At 47.4% G+C, this 14,713-nt stretch overlaps 1 long non-coding RNA gene across 1 annotated transcript; it reads left to right on the forward strand.

Annotated features, from left to right (window-relative positions):
- The first annotated feature begins 6,848 nt into the window (after positions 1–6,848).
- Positions 6,849–12,047, forward strand: LOC105539341. Its single transcript, XR_001006035.1, has 2 exons — positions 6,849–7,404; positions 11,738–12,047. It is a non-coding gene; the product is annotated as an uncharacterized LOC105539341 (long non-coding RNA).
- Positions 12,048–14,713: the final 2,666 nt, after the last annotated feature.

Genomic DNA, 14,713 nt, shown 5'->3' on the forward strand with positions numbered 1-14,713 from the left:
AAAAAAAAAAAAAAAAAAGCTTCAAAACATGAAGAAGAAGGAAAAAAAACTTGATGGAATCAATGAGAAATAGACAAATCTTCAATTATAGTCAGATCCTGTTGTCAATAATTGATAGAATAGAAAATCAGGGCCGGGCACAGTGGCTCACACCTGTAAGCCCAGCACTTTGGGAGGCTGAGGCGGGTGGATCACGAGGTCAGGAGTTCAAGACCAGCCTGGCCAGCATGGTGAAACCCCGTCTCTACTAAAAATACGAAAATTAGCCAGGCATGGTGGCATGCGCTTGTAGTCTCAGCTACTCAGGAGACTGAGGCAGGAGAATTGCTTGAACCCAGGAGGTAAGGTTTCAGTGAGCCAAGATCGTGCCACTGCACTCCAGCCTGGGTGACAGAGTGAGACTCTGTCTCAAAAAATATGTATATTGTCCAACAAAACAACAGCAGAATACGCATTCTTTCCAAGTACACAAAAATCATTTATGAAGATAGGTCAGGCCAGGCGCAGTGGCTCATGCCTGTAATCCTAGCACTTTGGGAGCCTGAAGCAGACGGATCACTTGAGGTCAGTACTTTGGAGAGCAGCCTAGTCAATGTGATAAAACCCTATCTCTACCAAAAAATACAAAAATTACGTGAAAAAAATCTGGGTGTGGTGGCAAGGGCCTGTAATCCCAAACCACTCAGGAGGCTGAGGCAGGAGAATCACTTGAACCCAGGAGTTGGAGGTTGCATTCAGCCGAGATCATACTACTGCACTCCAGCCTGGGTGACAGAGCGAGACACTGAAACAAATAAAATAAAACAGAGAAAATCTTTTTCACCAAATATTTCTTAGCTACAACAAGGAAATACAGTACATAAAAACTTGATAAAGTGGACTTCACAAAACTTTTTTTTTTTTCTCCGAGACAAAGCGTGTCTCTCTGTCTGCCCGGCTAGAGTGCAGTGGCGAGATCTCAGCTCACTGCAACCTCTGCCTCCCAGTTTAAGCGATTCTCATGCCTCAGCCACCTGGGTAGCTGGGATTATAGGCACTAGCCACCACATCTGGCTAATTTTTGTTATTTTTAGTAGAGACGGGGTTTCACCATGTTGGCATGGCTGGTCTCGAACTCCTGACCTCAGTTGATGCACCTGCCTTGTCCTCCCAAAGTGCTGGAATTACAAGTGTGAGGACGTCATAAAATTTAAGAATGGCCAGGCATGGGATTACATCCTGTAGGAGGCCACGGTGGGGGAATCACTTGAGGCCAGGAGTTTGAGATCAGCCTGAGCAACACAGCAAAACTTTCTCTCTCTCTCTCTCCAAAAAAAAAAAAAAAAAAAAAGATGGGCCAGGCGCAGTGGCTCACACCTGTAATCCAACACTTTGGGAGGCCAACACAGGTGGATCACCTGAGGTCAGGAGTTCGAGACCAGCCTGGCCAACATGGCGAAACCCTGTCTCTACTAAAAATACAGAAATTAGCCGGGTGTGGTGGCACGTGCCTGTAATCCCAGCTACTCGGGTGGCTGAGGCAGGAGAATCACTTGAACCCAGGAGGTGGAGGTTGCAGCGAGCCGAGACTGCACCACTACACTCCAGCCTGGGTGATAGAGCAAGACTCTGTCTCAAAAAAAAAAGAAAAAGAAAAAGATGGACAGTGTCTTTGTCCATTCAGCCTTCTATAAGGAAATACTAGCCTGGGCAACATAGGGAGACCCCATTTCTACAAATAATCAAAAAATTAGCCAGGCATGGTGTCACACATCTGTTGTCCCAGATACTTGAAAAGCTGAGGTGGGAGCATTGTTTGAGCTCAGGAGGTTGAAGCTGCAGTGAGCCGTGATCATGTCACTGTACTCTAGCCTGGGTGACAGAGCGAGACCCTGTCTCAAAAAAAGAAAAAAAGATACCATATGCGGGATGACTTATAAAGAATAAACAACAGGTTGGGTGCGGTGGCTCACGCCTGTAATCCCAGCACTTTGGGAGACCGAAGTGGGCGGATCACATGAGATCAGAGTTCGAGACCAACCTGACCAGTACGATGAAACCCTGTCTCTACTAAAAATACAGAAATTAGTTGGGCATGGTGGTGGGTGGCTGTGATCCCAGCTACTCGGGAGGCTGAGACAGGAAAATTGCTTGAACCTGGGAGGTGAAGGTTGCAGTGTTGTGCCATTGCACTCTAGCCCGGGCAACAAGAGCAAAACAATGTCTTAAAAATAAATAAATAAATAAAATAAACAACAGACATTTATGTCTCATAATTGTGGAAGCTGGGAAGTCCAAGAGCGAGGTGCTAGTATCTGGTGAGAGCCTGTTCCTCACAGATGGTGTCTTACAGCTGTGCACTCACATGGTGGAAGGGGTAAACAATCTCCTTTGGCCCTCTTTTATAAGGGCGCGAAGCCCATTCATCACCTCTCAAACGGCCCCAACTCTTAACGCTATCACATTGGAGATTAGGTTTCAACATACGAATTTTGAGGGGATACAAAAGTTGTGACCATAACAATGATCAAGCTCATATGCTTCATATTCTGACCAAAGATCTGGTGGTACATGTTTGCAGCAGAGGCCTCGGGTCCTGAAAGAAATAAATCTGCCAGGCCCAGGACTAAGTACTCTTCTGCCAGAATGTATGCTCTCTGAAAGAAATTTAGGAGAATGCAAAGATAAGCCACAGACTGGTAGAGAATATTAGCAACACACATATCTGGCAAAGGGCTTGTATCCAGAGTATATAATGAACCCTCAAAATGCAGTAATAAGATAAACAGCCCAACAACAAAAAAAGGGCAAATGATTTGAAAAGGCATTTCACCAAAGAAAAACATAAAACAATGTCAAAAAGCCCACAAAAGGCTGGACACGGTGGGTCATGCCTTTAATCCCAGCACTTCAGGAGGCCAAGGCAGGAGGATTGCTTGAGCTCAGGAGTTTGAGAACATTCTGAGCAACATAGCAAGACCCTGTCTCTACAAAGAGTTTAAAATTTAGGCCGGGCGCGGTGGCTCACGCCTGTAATCCAAGCACTTTGGGAGGCCAAGGTGGGCAGATCACGAGGTCAAGAGATCGAGACCATCCTGGCCAACATGGTGAAACCCCATCTCTACTAAAATTACAAATTAGCTGTGCATGGTGGCATGCGCCAGTAGTCCCAGCTACTTGGGAGGCTGAGGCAGGAGAATCGCTTGAACCTGGAAGGTGGAGCTTGCAGTGAGCTGATACCGCGCCACTGCACTCCAGCCTGGCAACAGAGCGAGACTCATCTCTAAAAAATAAATAAATAAATTAGGCTGGGCGTGGTGGCTCACTCCTGTAATCCCAGAACTTTGGGAGGCCAAGGCAGGTGGATCACCTGAGGTCAGGAGTTCAAGACCAGCCTGGCCAACACGGTGTAACCCCGTCTCTACTAAAAAAACACAAAAATTAGCCAGTCCTAGTGGTGTGCACCTGTAACTCCAGCTACTTGGGAGGCTGAGGCAGGAGAATCACTTGAACCCGGGAGGTGGAGGTTGCGGTAAGCCAAGATCGCACCACTGCACTCCAGTCTGGGGGATAAGAGCAAAACTATGTCAAAAATTTAAAAAAGGAGGTCAGGCGCGGTGGCTCACACCTGTAATCCCAGCACTTTGGGAGGCCGAGGCGGGTGGATCACAAGGTCAGGAGATCGAAACCATCCTGGCTAACACGGTGAAACCTCGTCTCTACTAAAAATATAAAAAAATTAGCCGGGCATGGTGGCAGGCGCCTGTAGTCCCAGCTACTCGGGAGGCTGAGGCAGGAGAATGGCATGAATCCGGGAGGCGGAGCTTGCAGTGAGCCGAGATAGGAGCACTGCACTCCAGCCTGGGCGACAGAGCGAGACTCTGTCTCAAAAAAAAAAAGAAAAAGAGAGATACAGAATTACCTAATTCTCATAGATTTTAGTTTATTTGTTTATCTTTATTTTTTTTTTAGTTTTTATTTTTGAGACAGTCTTCTCAGTTGCCCAGGCTGGAGTGCAGTGGTGCAATCTCAGCTCACTGCAACATCCTCCTCTGGGGTTCAAGAGATTCTCCTGCCTCAGCCTCCCGAGCAGCTGAGACTACAGGCACCAGCCACCATGCCTGGCTAATTTTTCTATTTTTAGTAGAGCTGGGGTTTCACCATGTTGATGAGGCTGGTCTCGAACTCCTGACCTCAAGTGACCCACCCACCTCGGCTTCTCAAAGTGTTGGAATTACAGGAGTTAGCCACTGCACCTGGCCTTGTATATTTAGTTTAGAACAATGCCTGGCACACGGAAGAAAACAAAAAATGTTACCTACAAAAAAGAAAAAAAGAATCCTACCTGTGAGTGGAGTCTCACCTGAATTATTTCCCTCCCACCCCCACGTCTGGGTTTGTTAAGTCATTCCCCCCCCCAACAGGATTTGCACCACTGTTCCTCCTTCATCACACTCACTTGTCACACAAGTTTTTAACCTTTGGGCAGCTCTAAATTCCTTTGACAATCTCAAGAAAGCTACACCATCCCCAGGAAAACACACGTTATGGATGCACACACACACTCTTAGGTACAATTTTGGGGTGCCCATAGAACTCTAACACTAACCTGCCTTTTTAGATCCCTGAGTTAAATGGACATTAATGTCAAAGACTCCTTATTCCTTTGGAGCAGCAAACCTCAATAGGTCACAGGAGATTCCCAGAGCAGATCCTTACTGCAAGGATCAGAGTCCAAACGAGGCTTCACCAATCTGAGCTCATCTGAGATGCAAATTGCATTTCTCCCAGGAGGGGAGAGGACTCTCATTGTTCCTTCCTGACTGCATTTTTAGAGCTGACCCTTCACCCTAATGGGGGAAGGGCGCTACGGGGATGAGGGCAGGGAGGAGGTAGGTTACCAATGAAAGAATGGGGCTGCAGGAGATTCTGAGATCATTTATTTACAAACTTCTGCAGCCCTGCTAACCTACATGCTTGTGATTTACCTCATCTCTGTCTCCCAGTTAGTAATCAACAAACCCTTATTACCATAATGACCTCTGCTTCTGTCTTCTGCAGGAGAGGGTGATAACACCGGAGGCTGCTCCCCCATCCCGCCCTTTGAGAAAAAAGAAGACTGGCCAGTATAAAGGTGGCAAATAGACCTGTCACTTCCCATTAGTTCTGTAACTGCTGTGAGCTTCCATTTTGCCTTTAGAATGGGAATAGTAAAACAGACCTCATACTTTTGTGTGAAAGTGAAGGAACCGCAAATCGCCTGCCCCTAGTAGCACCAATAATTGTTAGCTGATGCTTCTTAATATTACATCGCACGTGGAAGGATGACAGGCCTGCTTGCTAGAGTTTGGGGTTGGCTCGGGGAGAAGAGCAGAGTGCAGGGACCTTCCTGTAACAGGGCCTGTCTGTCTTATACTTTCACTCTAGACAGCCCTTTGCCTTTTTGGTGCCCAGGAAAATGCCCCAGATCTTCAAGGGCTTCACTGTCCCCTTCCCTTTAACTGGGGTTCAGATGCTCTCATCTACAGACGGTTCCGTCATAAGGCCAAAAAGTCCATTGGATTCAAAGGATCTGAAAGATTGGTCCAGCCCTTTCTTTATTCTGATTAGAAACAGTCCCAGAGATGACGTGATTTGCCCAAAGTAGCGCAACTTCCTGGAACGAGAAACCAATCCGAAGATTTCCATGTCGGCGTTCTTTCCGCGGTGATCGGGTTACCTCCCAGACTTAGGATTTGCTTTTGAAAGAAAAGGAGAGGTCACATGGGAGAGGCATTGAAGGAAAAATTATTTGAATTTGGCAACTGCTTGCGGTGCGGGGGATGAGAGGTGGAGGGCGATGAAGTGCCCCTACACACACACACACACACACACACACACACACACACACACACACACAAAAATAATGTGAACAATTTTAAAGTGCTTTACTTTAGGAGATCATGGATTTTCCGGCGGGGGAGGGGCCGAGAACTTACCTGTTTACCCAGCCAAGTTAACAATACTCTGCATTGTTTACCGAACGCAGAGTAGGTACTGAATAACTACTTGTGGCACGGATGACTGCATGACTGGATGCACCCCATTCCATCATAGTCAGATGAGGATTTGCAGAGCCAAGCCCCACCTGGGAGGCATGTAAGTCCTTTCCAGTTCTTCTCAATTATGGCTCTGCAGTGAGTATCTTTTGTTCATCAGTTCTTGACTGCACATCTTGATTATTTCCTCAGGATATGTTCCTAGAAGTGGGATTACTGGGTTGAAGGGGATATACATATTTAAGACTCTTGATTCCGAACCCCTCCCGCAGTATAAAAATGAGTCCGCTTCCCAGCAAGCTGGCCCAAACAGGCTATTATCGGGCTTAATTTTTTTTTTTTTTTTTTTTTTTTTTTTTTTTGAGCTGTCACCCAGGCTGGAGTGCAGTGGCCGGATCTCAGCTCACTGCAAGCTCCGCCTCCCGGGTTCCCGCCATTCTCCTGCCTCAGCCTCCCGAGTAGCTGGGACTACAGGCGCCCGCCACCTCGCCCGGCTAGTTTTTTGTATTTTTTTAGTAGAGACGGGGTTTCACCGTTAGCCAGGATGGTCTCGATCTCCTGACCTCGTGATCCGCCCGTCTCAGCCTCCCAAAGTGCTGGGATTACAGGCTTGAGCCACCGCGCCCGGCCTATCAGGCTTAATTTTTATTTTTTATTTTTGTGCCCTCTTGAGAGAACAAAAATTGTATCTCGTTTGGTTTGCATCTCTTTGGGGACTAATTAGATCAAGATTGAACTAGTTTTGAAGAAACACTCTAAGGAGTCCAGAGAAATCCTGTGTGGGGCAGGAGATCCATGAAACGAGGCACATCCCGCCCACTGAGGTGAAACCAAAGGGCGTCTATTGTTCGGTGTGATTTAACCTTAAGATGGAAACATCAGAGCCTTGCTAGAGAGGCTTCCCCTGAGGCTGGGGGTGGGGAGCTGTGACTTATCAACTTCCCTATGTTTATTTTCATTTCCTGATGGAGAGTAAATCCTATAAACAAATGAAAAACCTGTGGACTTATATTTAAAGACTACAAGGAAAAGGGGAACTGGGCAAACTACTGCAACTTAAAAGTCGTGGAAAGACGGGAGTCGTGGAAAGGTGGGGAATTTAGACAGATATTTCCAAGAGATGGCAGATAGGTCCCTGGGGGTCTGTGGCCAGCCTGGAGAGGAAGAGACCGAGCTAGAGGCTGTGGAAAGCTCTAGAGACTTTGTACTAGAAAAGCTGCTTGTTGGTTGCAGAGCTTACATGGCCAGGGATCCCCGAGGACCTGGAAAGGGTTTTTAATGGACTTTTGAGAATCAAAGTGAACTGCCAGGGACAAACAAGAGTGGTGAGGAAATGGAGGCAGTCGTGCATCTCAGGCTGGAAAATTGCTCTAGAAATGGCAAGAAGGTAGCTGTGGCGTTTTCCAAGAGAAGAGGTTGGTGGTCAGCTGGGAGCTTTCCTTGACTATGAAACAAGGAAGACTTCTCCCCCATCCAGAGCCAGTAACTGTCCCTGCTCTTCACTTAAGCACAAACCGTACCCAGGAGGATGACTGATTTACAAATGTTTACAGACAATTTTATTTACTAATCTAGCTCTCACTCTCAACTAAATGTATAGTCCTAATTATAGTCATCAGCATTTTCTTGAAAATAAACCTGCAAGATTTTTTTAATTTATTTATTTATTTTTGGAGACAGAGTTTCACTCTTGTTGCCCAGGCTGGAGTGCTGTGGTGCAATCTCAGCTCACCGCAACCTCCACCTCCTGGGTAGCTGGAATTACAGCCTCCCGAGTAGCTGGGATTACAGGCATGCGCCACCACACCCGGCTAATTTTGTATTTTTAGTAGGGAAGGGGTTTCTCCATATTGGTCTCGAACTCCTGACCTCAGGTGATCCGCCTGCCTCCGTCTCCCGAAGTTCTGGGATTGAGCCACCGCACCTGGCCTACAGGATGTATTTTATAGTTGTTTTTTAAAACTTTGTGGAGAGTTTATTTTCTTGATTGCTTTAAGTTCCCTATTAAAGTCTTAAATGTAACAATTGGCTTCTAACAGTTTAGTAATCTATGAATATTTTGTATCGCTTTATTTATTCTAAAAGGGCTTAAAGTCAAAGAAAAAATGAGTATTAGAGGTTTAAATGAGTGATTCAAAACCCTTTGAGGTTATGGATATGTTAATTACCCTGATTAGATCATTACACATTGTGTGCCTATATCAAAATCTTACATGGCACCGCATAAATATATGCAATTATTATGTGTCAATTAAAAATAATAAAAGCAGAAAACTCCAAATAAAATGTTTGAAAAACTTGTCACACTTCAAAGTCACTTGGCACATTAAAAAATAGTTTTCTCCTGCTTCACCCTTGAGAGGTGAATTTTATGGAACTGGGGCAAACCCAGAATCTGTATTTTTTTTTTTTTTTTTGAGACAGAGTCTTACTCTGTTCCCAGGCTGGAGTGCAGTGGCGCAATCTCAGTTCACTGCAAGCTCCGCCTCCCGGGTTCATGCCATTCTCCTGCCTCAGTCTCCCAGAGTAGCTGGGATTACAGATGCCCGCCACCATGCCCGGCTAATTTTTTTGTATTTTTAGTAGAGACGGGGTTTCACCGTGTTGGCCAGGATGGTCTCGATCTCCTGACCTCATGATCCACCCGCCTCATCCTCCCAAAGTGCTGGGATTACAGGCATGAGCCACCATGCCCGGCAGAACATGTATTTTTAAAAACCACCTAGGTGATTCCTAAATTGCTGCGACAAAGACCAGTTTGAGGAACTTGTGATCTAAATGCTTATCTATATTTTGTATGTTGTTTTTTTTTCAAAATGAATATAAAAAATATGAGGCTGGGCACGGTGGCTCATACCTGTAATCCCAGCACTTTAGGAGACTGAGGCGAGTGGATCGCTTGAGCTCAGGAGTTCGAAACCAGCCTGGGTAACATAGTGAAACCCCGCCTCTACCAAAAATACAAAAATTAGCCGAGCACAGTGGTGCATGACTATAGTCCCAGCTACTCCAGAGGCTGAGGCAGAAGAATCCATTGAGCCCGGAAGGTGGAGATTGCAGTGAGCTGAGATCACGCCACTGTACTCCAGCTGTGGTGACAGGAGTAAAACACTGTCTCAAAAATAATAATAATAATAATAGGAATGCTTGATGAATTTGCCTGTCATCTTTTCCAGGAGCCATGCTAATCTTCTCTGTTATGGTTCCAACTTTCCAATTTTAGTATATGTACTGCCGAAGCAGGCACTTTGTTTTTTAATGGTGTTCAGAAGTGACAGTTTTAATTTTAATCTTTTTTTTTTTTTTTTTTTTGAGGCAGAATTTCACTCAGTTGCCCAGGCTGGAGTGCAATGGCATGATCTCTGCTCATTGCAACCTCTGCCTCCTGGGTTCAAGGGATTCTCCAGCCTCAGCCTCCCAAGTAGCTGGGATTACAGGCACCCACCACTATGCCCAGCTAATTTTTGTATTTTTAGTAGAGACGGGGTTTCACCATGCTGGCCAGGCTGCTCTCAAACTCCTGACCGCAGGTGATCCTCCTGCCTCGGCCTCCCAAAGTGCTGCGATTATAGGTGTGAGCCACTGCGCTCGGCCTTTAATTTGAACAATTTTTAAGTAATGGAGGCCAGGTGTAGTGGCTTACATCTGTAATCCCAGCACTCTGGGAGGCTGGGGTGGGAGGATTGCTTGAGAATTAGGAGGTGGAGGCTGTAGTGAGGCATGATTGTACCACTGCACTTCAGCCTGAATAACAGAGCGAGAAATAACATAAAATAAGTATAATATAAAATAGGCCGAGTACGGTGGCTCACGCCTGTAATTCCAGCACTTTGGGAGGTTGAGGCGGGCGGATCACAAGGTCAGGAGTTCGAGACCAGCCTGGCTAATATGGTGAAACCCTGTCTCTACTAAAAATACAAAAATTAGCCAGGCGTGTTGGTGGGTGCCTGTAATCCCAGATACTCCGGAGGCTGAGGCAGGAGAATCACTTGAACCTGGGAGGCAGAGGTTGCAGTGAGCAGAGATCGCACCACTGCACTCCAGCCTGGGTAACAGAGCGAGACTCCGTCTCAAAAAAATAAAATAAAATAAATATTAAGTAGTGCTTTGCATTTCTGGAAAACATTCCTTTTCTCCTTCCTCCCCACCCACAGTGGGCTTCAACTCACTGGCCTCCTTTCAGTCCTTATCTAACCTACTGTGCTGTTCTCACAGTACCTGGAACTCTCTTCTGGCTTCCTGTGATTCCTGGCTTTCTCCTCCCCTCTCTGGCAACATATTTTCGACTTTCTTTTGTGCATGACAATTGGCAAGACTTTCTTCCTTTACTATCTTTCAAAGCAAGCCACGTTGCTGCATAAGGTGTCCTAGAAACTCTGGGGAAGGGTCCTAGGGCCATGTTAACTACTCCCATCATTGGTGTCTAGGTGCTTGGATTCTCAAGTCTCCATCTCTCACCATTTCTTTGAGAGGCTTTCCAGATCCCCGCACGTCAACTGCCTACTAAGCATGTATTCTCAGATGGCCTACAAAGCACCTCAAACTCAGTATTTCTCAAATGTTAAGTTCCTATCCATGTTTGCCCTCTGTGCCGCACAGCTTAGAGAATAGCTCCGCCCAGTTACTCAAGCCAGAAACCTGGGGGTGTCCTAGTCGTCCATCTAGCACCACTGTCCTAAACACTGGGGATACCAGAGACTACAAACAAGTATCCCTGTCCTCATTGAGCTTATGTTCCCGAGGAGGAAGACAGACATAGCCGTCAGTTCCTACACCCAGTGACGCCAGCTCTGTGGCAGCGCTGCCGCCAGCCATTTGGCTCTCCAGCTCCTCAGTGCAGTCCCTGCATCCGCCTCACCCCGCCAGTTGGCCTCCCTCTGCTCTTTTACTCCCTTCAATCCATTCTCCCACAGCAGTGGTAACCTTCCTTGTTTTCATTTCTTTTTTTTTTTTTCCTTTCTTTTCCTTTCCTTTCATTTCTTTCAGATACAGTCTCGCTCTGTCACCCAGGCTGGAGTGCAGCGGCGCCATCTCGGCTCACTGCAACCTCCTCCACCTCCTGGGTTCAAGCGATTCTCCTGCCTCAGCCTCCCTCATAGCTGGGATTGCAAGCACCCACCACCTTGCCCAGATAATTTTTTTGTATTTTTAGTAGAGCCAGGGTTTCAACATGTTGGCCAGGCTGGTCTCGAACTCCTGACCTCAGGTGACCCGCCTACCTCAGCCTCCCAGAGTGCTGGAATTACAGACATGAGCCACCGAGCTGGGCCAGGAGTGTAATATTTTTAAAGCCAAATCTTAACTGTGAGCCTCCAGCTTTAGGCTCTTCACGCTTGCAGGATAAAGTCCACCCTTGCAAACTCGAGTTAAAAGATGGTACAAGTTCTGGGCCCTGCTGGGCTCTCCACGGCACCCCTCACCCTCAGGCAGCACTCACTGTGCAGCCACACTGAGTTACAGCCACGGTTCACTGCACCTGCCGTCCCTCAGCTCCCTCCTGCCTCGCTGCCTGATGAACTCCTGTCACTCTGTAGGGCTCAGCTTGGATGCTGTGACATGCAGCCTCTAGAATGGCCCACAGTGACCCCTACCTCCTAGGAATCCCTTTCCCTTGAGTGAGCTGGATTTACTGATGCAATTTTGAATGATAGAACCTTGCAGAAGGGATGAGACATCACTTCTGAGATTAGGTTACATAAAGACTGTCACTTCTTTCTAAGGGCTCTTTCTCACTTGGATGGTCTCCAGAAAGTCAACTGCCATGTCACGAAGTGCCCTGTGAGAAGGACCTGTAAGGAGGGACAGAGGGAGGCTTCTAAATGACAGCCTTCGAAGAACTGAATCCTGCTGGTGACCAGTGAGGGAGCTTGGACTTCGGTCCCCCAGTGTTGAGCCTTCAGATGAGATGGCAGCCCCAGCTGGTGGCATGACTGTAACCTCATGAAACACCTTCAGCCAGAAAGCACCCAGCTAAGCCATACCCGTATTTATGACCCAAAGAAATTGTGAGATAATAAACATTTCTTCTCTCAAACTGCTATACCTTAAGCTACTTCGTTACACAGAGATAGAGAACAAACACCACCTCTGGACCCCTGCCTGCCACCATAGCAAATTCCATGTCCTGAGTTCTAGAGCCAATGGGGTTTCCACCTGTCATGCCCAGCCCTTCACTGCTAGTATTATAATGAGGGCTTGCCCATATCTCTGCCCCCAGATGGCAGACTCTGTAGAGGAAAGAAGGAAGGAAGAGGGGGAAGTCACCACTTTCTTTCTCGAGACTCTGAGTCTCTATTCTGCTGCTGGCCACACGTTTATACCCACAGTGTCAACAGTGCCTGGCCCCGAAGTGCAGCTGCAACTTCAGAAAGAGGATCAGGCCAGCCAGAGCCAAAGCTCTACAGCAGCCACCTTCCTCTACCTCCTTCTATTACACTTCCCTCCACCTTCCTCCATCTCCTCAGTCTTCTCGGGGCCAGCTCCGCCGACCCTTGAGCACCTGGCAAGCACGCACACACACAGGCACACGCAGGCATGCGCGCACGACACCAGGCCCACAGCCTCCCTCTACTCCAGAGGAGCTAGGTGGAGTCACTCCTCCCTCCTTTCACACGCACCCTAGGGCCACGCTTTTGTGGCTTTTCTGAGTGAAAGGGGAGGTGGGGCGGGGCTGGGGGAAGCCGTCTCTGCCTTTGAACTGCCCAGTTCCTCCACCTTTATTTCCAGCTAACCACTGAGTGCCTGCAAAAAACAAAACAAAACAAACCAGAAAAACTAAAAATGGAGCCCCAGCGTCTCTTGCTGCTTTCAGTTTCCGGAGAGCCAGCACACAGGTCACCCACTATCCCTGCCCAAACCCTGAGGTCTGCGGAAGACCTCTTCACACTGCCTCTGGGCGCTGCCTTTGGCTTCCGGGAGCCCCCCAGGCACCTCCCTGGAAACAGGTGGAGCTCTGTCCTGTGGCTCTGATTCACTCTCCTGTCCCTTGGTACACCATTGCACCGTGTCCTCCTGCTGGCCCTTCTGTTACCCTGTACTTGCTGTACACTACCACTGTGGCCGGAGTCCTCACGCCAGGAAAGCAACTTCCCCTGTGTCCTCCCCCACTCCTGAGTCCAATCCTTCAAGTCTACGGTGCCCAAGCAGGGGGAATGAATGTTTGAGAGACACGCCTGGGTCTGAACTCACCTCTATTGAAGGAAAACAAAGCTCACTAAGATTGCACCCTACGGTGTGTGCTTCTGTTCTCTCCACCTACTGTCAGCACTCTCAGCAGTTTTCCTCTTGGCTCTGCCTCCTGCAATTACTTTCTGCTCAGCTGCTTGCTGTTGCTAAGAAGGGTTATGCCCATCAACTGTGCTGTAGACATGCAGTATTGTGATGATGGGAAGGACATGGCTTGGAAGGTGGCTTTAATTTGAATTCTGCCACTTATGATATTTGGCCCTGCGTGTGTTACCTGATTGTCCTATGCCTTATCCTCTGCATCTGCTAATAGACCATTTCCCAGGGTTGTGCAGAGATGAAATTAAATAAAACTACACACACTACAGTGGCATGGAATGTACTAGGTGTTCAATAAATGTTTCCTTTTTTCTTTTTTTTTTGAGATTGAGTTTCGCTCTGTTGCCCAGGCTGGAGTGCAATGGCGTGATATCGGCTCACTGCAATCTCCGCCTCCCGGGTTCAAGCGATTCGCCTGCCTCAGCCTCCTGAGTAGCTGGGATTACAGGTGCGTGCCACCACTCCCAGCTGATTTTTGTATTTTTATTTTTATTTTATTTTATTTTTTGAAACAGAGTCTCGCTCTGTTGCCCAGGCTAGAGTGCAGTGGCGAGATACTGGCTCACTGAAACCTCCGCCTCCTGGATTTTAAGCAATTCTCTGCCTCAGCCTCCCGAGTAGCTGGGATTACAGTCACGTGTCACCATGCCCAGCTAATTTTTTGTATTTTTAGTAGAGATGTGGTTTCACCATCTTGGCCAGGCTGGTCTTGAACTCCTGACTTCGTGATCCACCTGCCTTGGCCTCCCAAAGTGCTGGGATTACAGGCACGAGCCACTGCGCCTGGCAATTTTTGTATTTTTAGTAGAGATGGGGTCTCACCATGTTGACCGGGCTGGTCTCAGACTCCTGACCTCAGGTGATCCGCCTACCTTGGCCTCCCAAAGTGCTGGAATTACAGGCGTGAGCCACCACACACGGCCAAATGTTTCTTGTCTTGTGTTTCAAAAGGACTGTAAGGCCAGGCACAGTGGCTCATGCCTGTAATATCAACCCTTTGGGAGACTGAGGCAGGAGGACTGCTTAAAGCTAGCAGTTTGAGACCAGCCTGGGCAACATAGCAAGACCCTGACTCAACAAAACTCTTAAAAAACCAAAAGCATTAGCCTGACATGGTAGCATGCACCTGTAGTCCCAGCTTCTCTGGAGGCTGAAGTGGGAGGATCACTTGAGCTCAGGAGTTGGAGGATGCATTGAGCTATGATTGCACCACTGAACTCCAGCCTGGGCAACACAGTGAGACCCTGGCTCTAAAAATAAATAAATAAATAAATAAATAAGTAAAAATAAAAGGACTTTTAACAATCTTTGTAGTTTTTTATTGCAAATACGCATATAAAGCAAAGAAGATTTTGAGGTCTAGCTGACAAAGGGCCACATTCAGTCTTTTATTGGTTTTTTGGTGAAGTAGG

Source organism: Mandrillus leucophaeus, unplaced genomic scaffold (genome assembly GCF_000951045.1).
Source record: "Mandrillus leucophaeus isolate KB7577 unplaced genomic scaffold, Mleu.le_1.0 Scaffold203, whole genome shotgun sequence".
Classification (NCBI taxonomy): Eukaryota; Metazoa; Chordata; class Mammalia; order Primates; family Cercopithecidae; genus Mandrillus; species Mandrillus leucophaeus.